The 16834-nt window shown below is 36.0% G+C and overlaps 1 protein-coding gene and 1 pseudogene across 1 annotated transcript in view; one reads left to right on the forward strand and one right to left on the reverse strand.

The window, feature by feature from the left end:
* Positions 1 to 16834, forward strand: part of LRP1B (low density lipoprotein receptor-related protein 1B) — a 2342762-nt gene that overhangs the window by 452318 nt on the left and 1873610 nt on the right. The gene's annotated exons all lie outside the window — the stretch shown is intronic.
* LOC102836008 lies at positions 1340 to 2032 on the reverse strand (annotated as a pseudogene).

The raw sequence follows: 16834 nt of genomic DNA on the forward strand, positions 1-16834 counted from the left end.
TCATCTTTCTCCCGCGGAGTGGCTGGTAGTTTCGAACCGCTGACCTTAAGGTTCGCAGCCCGATTCGTAACCACTACGCTACCAGAGCTCCTTACATTTCATTTATTGACTTACTAGTCCTAAACCTGCAGTTAACAAGCAAGCCCAATAATAGCACCATGGTTAGACTCTACCCTGGTTTTCTCCCAAGCCATCACTTTACAACATATTAAACAAACAAGGGGCTCAAATTTCTCTTATCCACTTCATGGGATCTTTTTATACACATACTGCTATTATGTCTCATTTTGAACAGCTGAAAGTTTTGAAGACTAACTCATTAACTCTATTTAAGTTAGGTCAAATGTAATGAACACACAGTAATAGTTGGCCAATCATAGCCCACTGTCTTAAGTCACCAGCACTCCCCCTAAAAACCCTTAGAACTGCACTTTGAATCAATGGATTTGGCATACACTCTAGAATTGTCAAAATATAGAATAGAAAAACTAAAAAATAATTCCTAACTCCAGAAGCTGTGATTGTGGGTGAAAAAACAAACAAAAACGAATGCAAATTTAAGAGGTCTCTCCCTTTATTTCAAAGAAAAAAATCTTCTGTAAAAATATATACAACTTTTACAGACAATTACATTTACAAGATGTTGTTTTTTCAAAATTGATATTCCACATTTATAACTGCAATAATTATTGACCCTTAAGTCGAGTACTCTTGGCCATAACTAGGCTAATATACTCAAACCAAGCCAAAGGGGACGAGGCAGAAAAGTCCTGACCATTTGGACTTTCTTTTCATCAAGGATCATAACTGGGAAAGCTAATTACAGAAGACAAAGCTTCCCTTCACATTCTGTTGTACAGTATGAGGTTTCTAGTCAGAGCTTATTACTTGTAGCTTAAATTCATTTTACAAAAGTCACCGACAATGTTAATGAATCTTTTTCAACACTACAGCAAGTTAATGAATTCAGTGGGCACGTTTAATGAATTCTATGACTAGCCACTCTTCTAGATGAAGAAATTAAACCTTTCCACCCTACTATCTTCACTAACCTAAAAGTCCTCCATTGCCTTCCTTTGCCTGTTGTTGAAATGGAACTTTTCTGCTTTCATACAGTGATTTCTCATGGAAGGACTGCTGTTCCCATGCATTTATTTCTGTTTGTCATATTCCTCTTGCCATCTTGTTTTTTCCTAGCTAGGTTGCTAGAATATCACTCTTGGAGGTTACAGCTTGGGCATCTTGATGTCCAACTTCATAAATGCATTTAATTTCACAGCAGAAGTTTATGTTTTTTGTGGCTGCAGTTGGTTCAAAGTCAATTTTTGCGCTTACAAGCCTATCTAATTAGATATGCCAAACCAGCTCCTACTCCAGCCAACACCTGCAAAAGCCAACAGCACATTTTTGATGCTACCTTCTCGGTCCTCTACACGGAACTCCACAAACCCATCCCAGCCTCTTTGTTTGACTAACCAGTTCTGTTTTGTTCTTACAAGAACATCTGTGATACTTTCGGCTAATGGTTCTATGCAGCTTCTTGGTTTATGCTTTTCAAGTGTTTGGCCACAGGCACCAAAATAAATGAAAGTCACAGTTCTGCCCCAGTTTTTTATTCTGTTACCGAACACATGGACCATGACTCAAGACAAAGATTTGACATCATCTTCGTTTTTAATGTCCAGTTTCTGAAGCATGCCTTCGAAGGCCGTCGCGGGGTTATGCTGTACACCGTCCCCGATCCACCTGAGGGTCTCTAGCGCCTTCCTGCTGGCGGCCCCAGATGCGCCCATTGGCTTCGAGCCCTTGGAGCTGGTTGTCGCATTTCACTTGAAGCCGAACTTAACCACCCGCGGCCACCTGAATGACAAAAAGCTGAGGGAGAAGCACCAGCCCCTTACTGGCAGGAAGCAGGAAGCCAGGAGTCTTGTCTCTATTTTAAAAAAAATCTAAATTAATAATGATTTCGAATGAATTCTCTAGGAATCATTATGTGCACTGCCTTCAACTGTCTATTTTCAGACCTAGTCATCGGTCTTAGTTCATGCAGATATTAAAAGAATCAGCACTGATTTTAAACATCAAAAAAAAAAAATTGTTTAAAGCAAGTGGAATATTGTGCTGTCTAGATAATTCATCTGAAAGTCAGGGAAATACATATTTTATTTTTAATGTTAATATAAGCTATATATGAACTTATCCTAGCCAACCTTAACATATTTGCTCATTTATGAAGTTACTTAACCTTTCTGTAGCTCTAAAAGGCATTTATTTAAGAAAAACTGGAATTACAGGTTAAAAATAGGAAATCAATTTCTAGGAAAGCTAAAAACATGATTATTAAATCATAATTTTGAAAAATTATGAAGAAAAGTTAGATAAGTATAATCAAATTAAAACCATTATAATTTTAATTCTTCAATTATGGTTTAGTAGTCTATGACTTTTAAATTTGTATAGTGAATCATAGCTATTCATTGATATTACTTGAAATTTTAATCTTTCAAAAGAAAACACACATTTATTGAGTGCATTTTATATAATAGATCCTGTGCTAATAGTTGAGCTAATGAGCTAAAGACATTTTAAATAGAGATAATTTGTAGGATAGATGTAAGAACAGCATTATGCAGTGCCAGAGGTGAATTATTTTGACAGTTTTGTTGTTGTTAGGTGCCATCGAGTCAGTACCAACTTATAGCGACCCTATACACAACAGAATGAAACACTGCCCGGTCCTGTGCTACCCTCAAAATCATTGCTACGTTTGAGCCCATTGCCACTTTACCAATCTATCTATTTTGCAGTCTACCTCTTTTTCTCCCACCCTCCTCCTTGTCAAACATGATATCCTACTCCACAGACTGGTCCCTCCTGAAAATATATCCAAAGTATGGAAAGACAAAGTCTGGCCATCCTGGTTTCCAAGGACACCTTACTGATATCAATTTACTGATACTGGAAAAGATTTGCTCAGCAAGACTAGGGTAAATCATTTTTAGAAGATTTGGAAGTTGTATGTATTGCTTCTGCTCATGGTGGTAATTTACTAATAGGGCTATTGTAGGCTTCAAAAGAGGCTAGAAATATAGTAGCCATGTGCTCAGAAAAGTAGGGAGAACAGATGTTGGGGGACAACCAACAATATGCCAAATTAGTATCCAAACAATGTTACCAAAGTGTTATAAGAATTAAGTTTCCCCCCCCCCCAGAAATGCCCATGAAACACATGATAAGGGCTTAGTAAGAGGTGTGTGTGGTGTGGTGCTGTAGGATAAAGCAGTGGACCATAAGGTTAGTTTGAACCACGAGGTTGGGAATTCAAACTTACCACATGTCCCTTGGAAATCCTTACTAGTCAGAACTCACTTGATGGCACTTAACAATAGTAAACAACACCATTATTGTCTACTTGACACCATTATTATTATTTTTAAGGTACAAGCACAGAGAGAATAGGGTATAAATTGATGAAAACTTGCATTCTTATCATAGTAAATAAATGTACTTTTCATGAATGAGAGTAAAGAAGAAAAACACTGACATATTATGCATTTCCATTTGCACCTTCTGTTTGAGATTATCACTTAAACTGTGTATCCTATTAATCAAAATGGTTAAGTGTGTCCACTTGGCTGGAAATGTTCACATAACTAATTTATCATTGAGTTGGTGAAAAATGCTTCTTGTAAGAAACTTTATTCGTAATGTTTACTGGGAAATAAGCTATTAGCTCATAGGTATTTTTTATGAGACAACAAATTAAAGTGCAAAGGAATCTAAAGTAATTCTTTAACAAAAAGAAAGCTTGTTTGGATTTTATATACTTATATATTTGTGCTACAAATAATAGTTAGCCACAATGGATGAACTGCAAATAGTTTATGCACTGAACATGCACACAGAGTTTTAGCATAGCAGGGCAACTAAATAAAAATCTTAACATATTTTGCCAGCAATAATTTATCATTTAAATTCTCCCACCAATATAATGTGCTTTTTCATAATGAAACAAAATTTAGAAATATGTCTCCTAAATTCTGAAACAATCTTGATAGATGTTTGAGTTTTTAATTTTCAAAATAGAGCAGTACATTAGTAGAATTCTCCTTAAAATATTGATGTGGGCAGCTGCTACTAATTTCAAACATAAATCTAAGAAAATAGACTTTGCATTGTGATTAACTGAAAATCCTTCTCTGGTTAGGATGTTGTCTGTAAGGAAGATGGATTACGATAGATAAGCCAGGTGTTTGTGATCATAAAACTGTGCAGTTTCTACCTTGAATGAAGGCAAAAGATTGTATCCATAATTAGTCAACCACAAAATACATATTTAAAAATATATAAATTTTAATTAAGTCAGTGAAATAAAGATGTTATATACTTTTACAACTGTGCCAAAGGTTTTGATTGTTTACCCAGTTCAGACACTTAAGGGAAAACAGCTCTGAAAAGTATTTTGACAAATCCTTGAACTTAGAATCAGAATACCTAGAGTAATCCAGCTATTCTGACTATTACTTTCAGCATGTCATACTATTCAACTAATATAGTTGAATGTCTAGTGTGTACCAGACTCTGTTCTCAGTATTGAACAAGAAAGACAGAGCTGTTGCTATCATCACACTTAGATGTGTGTGTTTGTGTTTGAAAGAGAGAGAATGTATGTGCACATGTGTGCATTTGAAGCACAATACAGGGTCCCTCTGAGTCCCAAGTAAAGCTAAGTACTAATGGACTCTGAGCACTTACTTGAGAAACTAGGTCTGCTAATCCATGGAGCTAGAGTTGAGTGCCTTCAGAAATAGAGTAGAGTGCCCACAGGTCATTTATCAGCAGTGGTAAAAGAGCTTTGTAGCATTGCTAGAGCACGGCAGATGCAAGGGGCCGGAAAGAAGCCTGCATTGGACATGTCAGAGAAGAGGTTGTTCTGACCAATAACTGGATCCTGAATATATGCAATGTCCCCTGTTAACTTACCTAATAAACCCATTATGAATATGGTATATGAGTTCTGTGTAACCATTGCAATGAATTATCAAACCTAGCTGAGTAGAGAGGACTGTGGGAAGGATGGTTGGTGTAACTTTTTGCAATGTATATTGCTGAATTCATATCTAAGGGCTGTTTGTTTTTTGTTGCTTGTTGTTCAGTGACCTTGAGTTTGTTCTGACTCACAGCAACTCTATACAGGATTTCTGAGGAGCAGCTAGTGGGTTTGAACCACAGGTCTTGCATTTCAAACTGACTCTGCAGTTCAATGCTTATGTTTATGTCCTAGTAATTTACTAACACAAACTTTGGGTTATAGTTGAGATTTCAAGCTTTGACATTAATAGAAATAAATGTGAATACTTTTTTACTAAGTTATAATATTAGCCAAAAAAGGCCAAGGTCAACTGTGGAACAGATCATCACGTTTTTCATATGCAAATCAGGCTGAAGCTGCAGAAAATTAAAACAAGTCCTTAAGAGTCAAATTATGACACTGGATACCTTCCATGTGAAATTAGAGACCATGTCAAGAACAGACATAATTAATTAGACATTAATGACCAAAGACCAGAACAGTTGTGGGATGACATCAGGAACATAATACATGAAGAAAACAAAAGGTCATAAAAAAAACCAAAAAACCAGGAAAAATAAAAGACCAAAATGAATGTCAGAAGAGACTCTGAAACTTGCTATTGAGCAAAGGGAAGCTAAATTGACTGGAAGAAATCATGAAATAAAAGATATGAAAAGGAAATTTCAAAAGGCAGCTCACGAAAGCAAAGCCAAATATTATTTAAAAAAATGTGAAAAGACTTGGAGTGATAAAACCAAAAGGGAAGATCATGCACAGCATTTCTCAAGCTAAGAGATCTGAAAGAAAATTCGAGCCTCAGGTTGCAATGAAGAATAATTTTATGGGCAAGCCTCAGATTGCATTATTGAATGAGTCCTGGTACAATGCTATAGGACAAGCACTGGACCGCTATCCTCAGTGTCAGCAATAGAAACCCATCAGCTGCTGCTCATAAACCCTATACCCATCAGCTGCTGCTCATAAACCCTATACAGGATTGCTATTGGAGGGACCAGAGTAGACAGCACTAAACAACAACTACAACTATGACCATGTAAGAACTGATGCATTTGAATTACGGTGTGGGCAAAGAATATTGAAAATACCATGGACTGATAGAAGAACAAACAAATCTGTCTTGGAAGAAGTACAGGAACAATGCTCTTTAGAAGGAAGGGTGATGAAACTTTGTCTTTCATATTTTGGACATATCAGGAGGATCCAGTCCCTCGAGAGAGGCATCATATTTAGAAAAGTGGAGGGTCAGCGAAATAGAGTAAGACCCCAACAAGATGAATTGACAAGGTGGCAGCAACAGTGGGCTTAAGCATAAAAATAATTGTGAGGAGTGTGCAGGATGGGACAATGTTTCATTTTGTTGTGCATAGGGTCACTGTGAGTTGGAACCGGCTCAATGGCACCTAAGAGCAGCAACAACGATGGACAAAATGTTGAATGACTGAAAATATCACATGAAGATGAAGAAATACATGTAGTCATTATCACAAAACAAATTGGTTGATGTTCAGTCATTTCAAGAGGCAGCATATGACCAAGAACGGTATTAGTGATGGATGAAGTCCAAGTAGCACTGAAGGCATTAGCAAAAAACAAGGCTCCAGGGTGTGACTGGATACCAATTGAAATGTTTCAACAAACTGTTGCAACACTGGAGGTGTTTAGTCATCTATATCAAGAAATTTGGATGAGAGCTACCTTGTCAACCAATTAGAAAGGATCCATTTTGTTTGTATTCAAATAAAAAATTAACCTAACATATCACAGAAATATTCAAAGAGTATCATTAATATCACATGTAAGTACAATTTTACTGGAGATAATTAATAAATAATTGCAGGAATATATGGACAGGGAGCTGCCAAAAATTCAAGCCAGATTCTGAAGAGGACATGGAATGAGGGCTATCATTATTGATGTCAGATGGATCTCGGCAGACAGCAGAGAATACTAGAAAGATGTTTACTTGCACTTTACTATGCATTTGACTGTTGATCATAATAAACTATGGGTAACATTGCAAACAATGGGTGCTCCAGAACACTTAATTGTACTCATACAGAACCTGTACATACAGCAAGAGGAACAGAACAAGGGAATACTGAATGGTGTAAAATCAGAAAAAGTATGTGTCAGGGTTGTATCTTTCATCACGTTTATTCAGTCTATATGCTGAGCAAACAGTCTGAGAAATTGGATTAAATGAAGAGCATGGCATCAGGATTGAAGGTAGAATCATTAACAACCTGCAACATACAGAGGACACAACCTTGCTTGTGGAAGATGAAGAGGACGTGAAATTCTGATGAAGATCAAGCCTTCAGTATGAATTGCACCTCAGTGTAAAGAAAATATAAATCTTCACTGAAGCAATAAATAATATGATGAGTGTAGAAAAGACTGAAGTTGTCAGAGACTATAATTTGCTTGGATCCACAATCAAAAAAAGCAGCAGTCAAGAAATCAAATGACATACTACATTAGGCAAATCTGCTCCAAAAGGTGTCTTTAAAGTGTTTAACAGCAAATATGTCAAATTGAGGACTAAGGTATGCTTCACCATTTATGCCAGGACGAATTATCATCTAACCCCCCATTAGCATGGTGCTGCAGGATAAGCACTGGATCGCAAGGTCAGTTTGAACTTCAGAGTCAGTGGTTCAAACTCACCAGTTGCTCCTAGGAAAGCCTATACAGGGTCATTATGAATCGGAACTGACTTGACGGCACTTAACAATAACAACAATCCCTGTTTAGTATAATAAATACAATTTAAGGGGGGAAATGAACCAATAATTCTAAGGGTTACTAAGATGTATCTCTCCCACTGCCTTGAAAGTATACAAAACCTACTTGGTCTCTAAATATAACGAGCAATGTGTTTTGTTGTCCCTTACCTTTTGGAACAAAAATGTATGGTGCTTCATGGAAATTATTTAGGTGTTTCACAAAAGTATTTCACTGTCCTTGACTAAGAAAACTGTGTGACAGGATAATTGTCTTTTTAAAATTTAGTAGACCAAGGTGCAACTGTTCTGTGACATAAAGAAGCCAAAGTAAACTTGAAGTGTCACGTACTGGCTTTGTGAAGTTTAAGTTTTTTAATTACTCAGAGTTGCACCTTTCCCTTTTTATGTTTGAAAACTTGGAAGTTATTTGCACTGATTGAGCTACACAAGTTCTGGTAAAGTACCAAGCACAGAGAACGGCACATAGTAGATACTTGAAAACCATAGTCATTTTTTAAAAAACCACAGCTAGCATTTCAAATGAATAAAATCCAGATATGTTCACATGACAGTCATATTTCTGATATGGCTTAATGTATGCCATGATGAACTAAGCCCATAATTTTGAACACTATATTTGTATTCTCACGAAAAGAGAATACACTGACAGTTTCACTGCACGACAGAATTGAAGCAAACATATCTCATACTTTAAATTAATGGAAATGAATTTATATATCCCTTCTTTACACAGATATGAATAATTTTGTGTTTGGGTAATTTCATCTTTGGAAAATAGCTGTATCATTTTTTAAAAAGTGTTGGCTGCAAACAAAGTCATTACATGGAATTTGTTGTAATTGTTTAGCATACATAAATTGTTCTTTTGCTTTTAATCATAAAATCTTTACTTGGTACAAAATAAATAACAAAAACAAACCTGGGTTAGTCATTTTTATATGTCTGTGCCATCATAAATCATATATTTATAAATTTATACTTTAAAATTTAAAGATCTTCTAATTTTCTACTTTCAAAATTATATTGTTACACTTTGGGGACAAATACAATGAAATTTCTGTATGAATAATATACTAGATTATTTAAAAGTAATAACCTAATCTCAATAGCTATTACAAATCTGGCAAATAACCAATTGTTTCAGATGAGTTAAACATCTTCTACAAAAGTAACTTTATTAAGCTAACATTTATTGAGCCCATGACACTAAAATTTACAAAAGGAAGAAGGTTTTAGTTTCAAGCAACTTGGAATTTTCTTTACTTTGCAAAGGCAATCAGGAATAAAGATTTTAATTTTTATGCATATTATAGTCAAAAGCTTGCAATTCCCTTTTTAAAGCACCTTGTACACTATATAATAACATAAAATGACACTATACATATTTAACGATTTGCTTTGAGAAGAAATAATATGCTTTGAGAAGAAAAAAAAAAAAAACCTCTGTTCTACATAGTACTCGCTGCCCCTAATAAACAAAGTTTATGGTGTATGACATAGCTGTATTATTACATAAGGATATAAAAACTGTGAATGAAAGCATTCCTTTTAAAAAATTGAACAGCCAAATTGAAGCTATATGGACACAGACTATAAACCTTACCATTATTACCTTTTGTCATATTTTGCATACAAAATTACAAATGGCGCCAATAGGAATTTTCATCTGAAGATTAATAGCCATTAGAGATGTAAATACCATAGAGTGTTATACTAGTGTGACTATAAGGCACTTTAATTGCATAGGTAATTAACACTTCCGTTGTTCTTCTCATTATCATTTTGTTCCAGTTGAAATGCTTTTTAGCAGCCTACTCTGTAGAAGGAACAGATAGCGTGTCATTACTACAGATGACACAAGTCAGCTTTCAAGTATGTGACACTAATTAAATTGAAACTTTGGATTACAAATAGAGTTCTTATTACTGATGATAAATGACCATCTTCACAAAGCAACATGCACCTTCTTTATTCAAGAGTCACAAGTCTTGATTTTAATTTGTTTTATTAAATCACAAATAAATTCATTAACAAAACTCTTATGATTGTCTTTCCAAAGGGAAAGACTATTTATAATTGCAGCTTTTTCGGCAGACTAAGGGAATTTATTCTCTCTCTAATCATAATGACAAATGATAAGTAATTTCTATCCTGAGACACAGTAGGAATGTCACCTTTCTCAAAGCTGTTAGGCTGTAACGCAGCCTTTAGCAGGAAGGAAATTTTTCTAAAATTTGGTATCAGTATTCTCTTTCTAGCTAAGGATAGCAGCTGTTGTGTTTTGTTGTTGGCGGTATCATTGAGTCCACTCAGACTCATTGTAATTCTATGCACAATGGAAGAAAACACTGCCTAGTCCTGTGCCATCCTCATAAATTTTGTAATGTTTGAAACAATTGTTGCAGCTCCTGTGTCAGTTTGTCCCTTTGGGGGATTTCTTTTCCTTCACTGATGCTCTACTTTACCAAGCATGATGTCCTTTTCCAGGGACCGTTCCATGTTAAAATATGTCTAGAGTGCGTAAGACCAAGTCTTGCCATCTTTGCTTCTAAGGAACATTCTGGCTATGCTTCTTCCAAGACAGATGTGTTTATTCTTCTGGCAGTCTGTGGTACTTTCAATATTCTTTGCCAATGCCATAATTCAAATGCATCAAAAGTTTTCTCCTTTCTCATTCATTGTCCAGCTTCCACATTTGTATGAGGTGTCTGAATATATCATGGCTTCGTTCAGATCCACGTTAGTCCTCAAAGTGATATCTGTGCTCTTTAACACTTCCAAAAGGTTTTGCCTAATACAGTACATCTGATACCTTGACTGGTGTTTCCATGAGCACTGATTGTGGTATCAAGTAAAATAAAATCCTTGACAACTTCAATCTTTTCTCCATTTATTATGGTGTTGTTTATTAGTTCAGTTATGAGGACTGTTGTTTTCTTTATATTGAGTTATGATCCATACTAGAGGCCATATTTTTTGATCTTCCTTAGCAAGTGTTAACAAATCTTCTTGACTTTTGGCAAGCAAGGTTGTACAATTTGCATATTATAGGTTTTTTAATGAACCTTCATTCATTCCTGATGTTGCACTCTTCTTCATATAGTCCAGCTTCTTGGATTATTTCTCAGCATACAGATAAAACCCTGATGCACACCTTTCCTGATTTTTTTAAGACCTACAGTATCCCCTTCTTCTGTTATAACAACTGCCTTTTGGTCTATGTGCAGGCTCCTCAGGAGCACATTTTAGTGTTATGGAATACACTTCTTTGTAATGCTATCCATAGCTTGTCATGATCTACACAGTCAAAAGCCTTTGCATAGTCAATAAAGCACAAGTAAACATCTTTATAGTAATCTATGGTTTTAGTTAAGATCTATCTTATAATCAACAATGATACCACTCATTCCAACCATCTGCTGTAAACAACTTGACTTTCTAACAGTTCCCTGTTAATGTACTGCAGCAATTGCTTTCGAATTATCTTCAACAAGATTTCACTTGTGTGTGATATGAATGGTATTATTCATTAATGTCCCTATTCTATAGGTTTATCTTTCTCTGAATTGGGCACAAATATGGATCTCTTCCAGTAGGTTGGCCAGGTCACTATCCTCCAAATTTCTTGGCATAGACTAATGAGTGATTCCAGCACTATGTCAGTTTGTTGGAATATTTCAAATGGTATTCTGCCAGTTCCTGGAACCTTGACTTTTGAAAATGCCTTCAGTGCAATATGACCTTCAGTTCCATTGTTTCTTAATCACATGGTACCTCCTGAAGTCATTAAACATTAACCAATACTTTTTGGTACAATGACTCCCAATATCCCTTCCATCTTCTCTTGTTGTTTCCAGTATCATTCAATATCTTTCCTATGGAATATTTCAATATTGCAACTCACTTGTTATTTTCATATTTTATTTTAATATTGGACATTGCCTTCTCAACCTGACCTTTGGAATTTTCTTTTCAGTTCTTTTAGGTCATCATTTCATCAAGTTGCTTTTGCTTCTTGACACTCAAGAACAAGTTTCAGAATATCATTCTTTCTTTCTTTATTTCCTGTCTTTTTAAAAGCCTTTTGCTTTCTTCAAGTATGATGTTCCTGATGTCATACCACAAGTCTTCTAGTCTTTGGTCATTAATGTCTAATGAATCAGATATGCTTCTGAGATGATCTCTAAATTGAAGTTGTCATTGTTGTTAAGTGCCGTCAAGTTAATCCCAACCCATAGCAACCCTGCATTGGGTTTCCAAGGATCAGCTGGTGAGCTTGAACCACTGACCTTGCAGTTCAAATGACTTTGCAGTCTGGCACATTAGCCCACAGCACCACACCAGGACTCCCTAAATTCAGGTAAAATATACTCAAAGTCATATTTTAGCTCTCATGGAGTTATTTTAATTAACTTCAGCTTCAGGCTGAACTTGCATTTGAGTAATTGATGATCTGTCAGTCAGTGTCAGTGTCTGACCTTATTGACCTTATTTGGGTTAATGATATTGAACTTCTCCATCAGATCTTCCCTTAATTGTAGTCAATTTGATTACTTTGTGTACCACCTACTGAAGTCCAGATGTCTAGTTACCTTTTATAGTGTTGAGAAAAGGTATTTGTAATAAAGTAGTGATTGGTCATGGAGTCCTGTTGTGGTGCTGTGGGTTCATGTGTTCGACTGCAAAGTCACTTTGAACCATAGGGTCGGTGGTGCAACCTCACCAGCTGATCTTCATAAACCCTGTATAGAGTCAGTATGAGTCGGAAGTGACTCGATGGCACTTAACAACAACAGCAACAATCAACAATTATATGGGTTCCTGACATGGTGTGGTAGGATAAACAGTAGACTGTTAACCACAAAGTCAGTGGTTCAAACCCACCATCTGATCTTCATAAACATTTACAGGGTCACTATGAGCCAGAACTGCCTTAAAGGCACTTAACAGCAACAACAACAATTACATACCAGATTTTAAACTAATATTTGACAGTCGATAATTGGATCTCAGATTATTTTATGTCACGAACTCTTGGAAATAAGTTGATTATAAGAAATAGTTTGTTGTTATTTAGAGGTGTGGAATCATCTGTGCATAAGGTCGCTATGGGAAGGCACCTAACAACAACAAGCCTATATAACAGAACTTCCCCATAGGATGTTCTTAGTTGTATTCTTTGTAGAAACTCTAGATTACTAGGGTTTTTTTTCATTGAGTGCCTATGTTGGTTTCTAATGTGCTTTTCAGTTAACAGCTCGGTGTTTAAGCATGTGAGTAACCAGGGCCTCCTATAAAGAACTGGAAAATGTTATCAGTTAAAGCCAGCTTTGAAGACTAGAAGAGATATTTATTTTTGGAAAAATAAATTATGCTTCCTTGGTTTTCTTTTTAAATGAATGCAACAATTACTATTTGTCTACTTGATATGCATTCAATGATTTGGGTTCAAGTAAATTATTGGTGAGGTTGGCCCACTTTTAATTCACTACAAATAAAGTACAAAATAACCTTAAATATTTAAAAATTAATTTCCAATTAAATTAAATATACTTCATGACTTTGAAATTTTCCTGTCCTATCTATTCCATTTTCCTATTTTTAATCATTGTACTAAAATATTTTCTCATGATCTAAATTTTTCTTAATAGTAATACTTCAAATTTAACACATACACACACATACCTATAGCCTTGAGAAATAATATTCTTTCTTAAAATAAGTAATTTTATTCATTCTCAAGCATGTTGAAGAATTATGATGAAAAAAATAGAGGTCAAGGTAGAAATATTAATGAGAAAAAAATAACATAAAACTTGGAGGATTCGCTCATTTGATTCAAGGTGACCAGGAAATTAGAATATCAACTTTTTTGCATCAAATACAACTGCGCTATTTGTCTTTCTTTTTGAAAGAATCCCATATTTCCTTGCCTCCATATTCCATTATTTTAGAAGGAAATTACTTTCTATAGAATATATATATTTTTTAATCCAGAAATGTATGTTTTATTCAGTAAAGATATTGAGTATTTTTTAAATGAACTTGCAACTAGGCAATTGCACAAAAATAATGAGAAAAAAACATTTCCCCCACAGTACTCTCTACTCAGTTGGGTTCCATAATTAATTATAGTGGCCACACAGAACTCAGATACCATAGACCCAGTTTTGGGGTTTATTAGGAAAGTTAACAGTTCCAATTCAGGGTCAGAAATGTTCAGAGCATAGTTCTTTTAGTCAGGACAGTCTCTCCTGACTGTCCCACATGCAGGCCTCTCTCTACCCAGACAATGTTGCAAAGTTTTTTAGGGCTTCTAATAAAGGACCACAAGACACACTGCTCCACCATAAGCTTAGTCTAAGGGCATTCAGTAGTAACTTTGTGGGTCAGCAAACCTAAATTGCCCAATCAAGTGCCTGGAGGCACCCCATTCTGCAGCAAGTCTCCTGCCCAAAGTTACTCAAATGTACTTGCTCTGTGGGCTGGGAAGCCCATCTTTCTTTCTTGGTTCTGCTCCTGGTCCTCCTCTGTCACTCCTATGGTGTTAACGTCTTTCTGTCAGTGGACTGAGCAGGTTCAATGTGAAGAAATCTCAGGGTGCAAAGGTATTGAGATTCCTGTTCTGAGACGACTCATTTTGTACACGTTAGATTTCCAGTTTTTACAGTCACATTTAACCCTGCTAATGACTCACAACTAAATCATAAAATCCTGTCAGCAATTGCTACCACCTCCTCATACCCAGGGCCAGAAGGGCAAAAATGTTAGTTGGTGGCAGTTTACAAAGACTGTGGCTAGAAAAGGTATTAGATTATTAATCGCACTGCAGCAGTTTTGCTATTTGTCTAAAAATAATATAATATTACATTTATGTGTAGGGTTAATTAAAAATATTTTATATCTGTAAATATAATTTATCCTTGTATTTAAAGTACTGCTGCGAAAGTCGACTCTGATGTTAGGATGGTATCCCTCTTCTCCCCAACATTTGACAGAATTAGAATGAGGCATTGTTGTTATGTGCCGTGGAGTCGGTTCCAACTCATAGTGACCCTGAACAGGGTTTCTGAGGCTGCAAATCTTTACGGGAGCAGAAAGCCTCATCTTTCTCCCATGGAACAGCTGGTAGTTTGGAACTGCTGACCTTGTGGCTCGCAGCCTGATTGGTAACCACTACGCTACCAGAGCACAGTTGTTCAAATGATTATTTCAGAAAATACAGTTCCAGGCATGATAGTACCAAGCAGGAATATCTGACTCCATGGCTGTAGCTATTTCTACTGGACTATGAACCAGAGAATATATAAAACTAACATACAGTCAAAAACATTTAAAAATTATAACATCACTCTGTATCAGCATATTTCTTTCAGACCTTTGCCATGGCTGCAATATGAATATGCCCCATATGGTTGTTAATTATAATGTAACTTCATTTGTATAGGTTAGCCTACCACTAATTTCAAGGCTAGCTTTGCAGAAAATCTTTTCAAGTTACCAAGACTACAACTTCAGCAACAACAACAAAAATTTGTAATTTCCCTCCTACAATTAATTTGCATGGGTCATTAACTTTAAATTTGAAAATGACTTAATTATACTGTAGCACTTTAAATATAACTAGAATCAATGAAAGCCACTTGATAGAATCTATTTACAGGCCATTGCATTTTTTTCCCATGAAGTGTATTATGATTCACCTCTTATTATGCACTCACACAAAGCTTTAATTTTCAGGAATTTTATATTGTGTGACTCACAGAGTCATTTTATGATATTCACACTACTGCATTATATATAGCACATATGTATTGTTTTCAGTTTACAAGTGCTTCAACATTCAAAATGCAATATACTAACCATACAATGTTTGAAATCCCTTCTATATATGAAAATAAAAAATAAAATGTTTCTCAAAATGGGAAAGGAATAATTGTCAAAAAAAGAAAGAGCATATATGTGCACTGTCATCATTAATGGCCAACTGTAAAATACCACGTACATAATCCTTGGGAGATTTGTTGGTGGTGGTGTTGCTGACGTTAATTCCCTCAAGTTCATTGCAACCCAAACCGACAATGTATAGGCTTTCCAAGGATTGTCTGGTGAGTTGAGTCACCCACCTTGTGGTTCAAAGCAACCATACAGTTGTGTACTTATCCTATAGCACCACATCAGAACACCTTATGAGATTTATACTCCCCACAAAACCACCACCATCAACAACAACAACAAAGAGTTTTTGTTGTTTGAAGATGAGGGTTTGGTTTATAATGAATGATTCTAGATAAGTATATCAACTGCAGCAAATGAAAAAAAAAAAAAAAAAGACCATCGAAGATAATTTTGTTGTTGTTTTTGTTGCTAAGTGTCACTGAGTTGTTTCTGACCCATAGCAACCTGTAGTCCAAACTAACTTTGCATTCTAGCACATTAACTTGCAGCGCCACATAATATTGTTGTTAGGTGCCATCGAGTTGGAACCGACTTATAGCGACCTTATGCACAGCAGAAGAAAATACTGCCCAATCCTGGGCAAACCTCACAATTGTTGCCACGCTTGAGCCCACTGATGCTGCCACTTTGCCAATCCATTTCACTGGGGCTCTTTCTTTTTTTTCTCTGACCCTCCACCTTACCAAACATGATACCCTTCTGCAGTGACTGATCCCTCCTAACAATATGTCTGAAGTCTGAGAGAAGAAGTTTGGCCATCCTGGCCTCCAAGGAGCACTCTGGCTGCACTTCTTCACCACCACTCATCAGTTTGTTGTACTGTGCTGGCTTGTGAGTTGCTGTGATTCTGGAAGCTATGCCACCAGTATTTTACATACCAGCAGGGTCACCCATGGTGGACAGGTTTCAGATGAGCTTTCAGACAAAGACAGACTAGGAAGAAGGAGTGACAAACTACTTCCAAATCTTTAGTCACTGAAAACCTTATGAATAGCAGAGAAACACTGTCAGATATAGTGCTAGAAAATGAGCC

The sequence above is a fragment of the Chrysochloris asiatica genome, unplaced genomic scaffold, assembly GCF_000296735.1.
Source record: "Chrysochloris asiatica unplaced genomic scaffold, ChrAsi1.0 scaffold00012, whole genome shotgun sequence".
NCBI lineage: Eukaryota > Metazoa > Chordata > Mammalia > Afrosoricida > Chrysochloridae > Chrysochloris > Chrysochloris asiatica.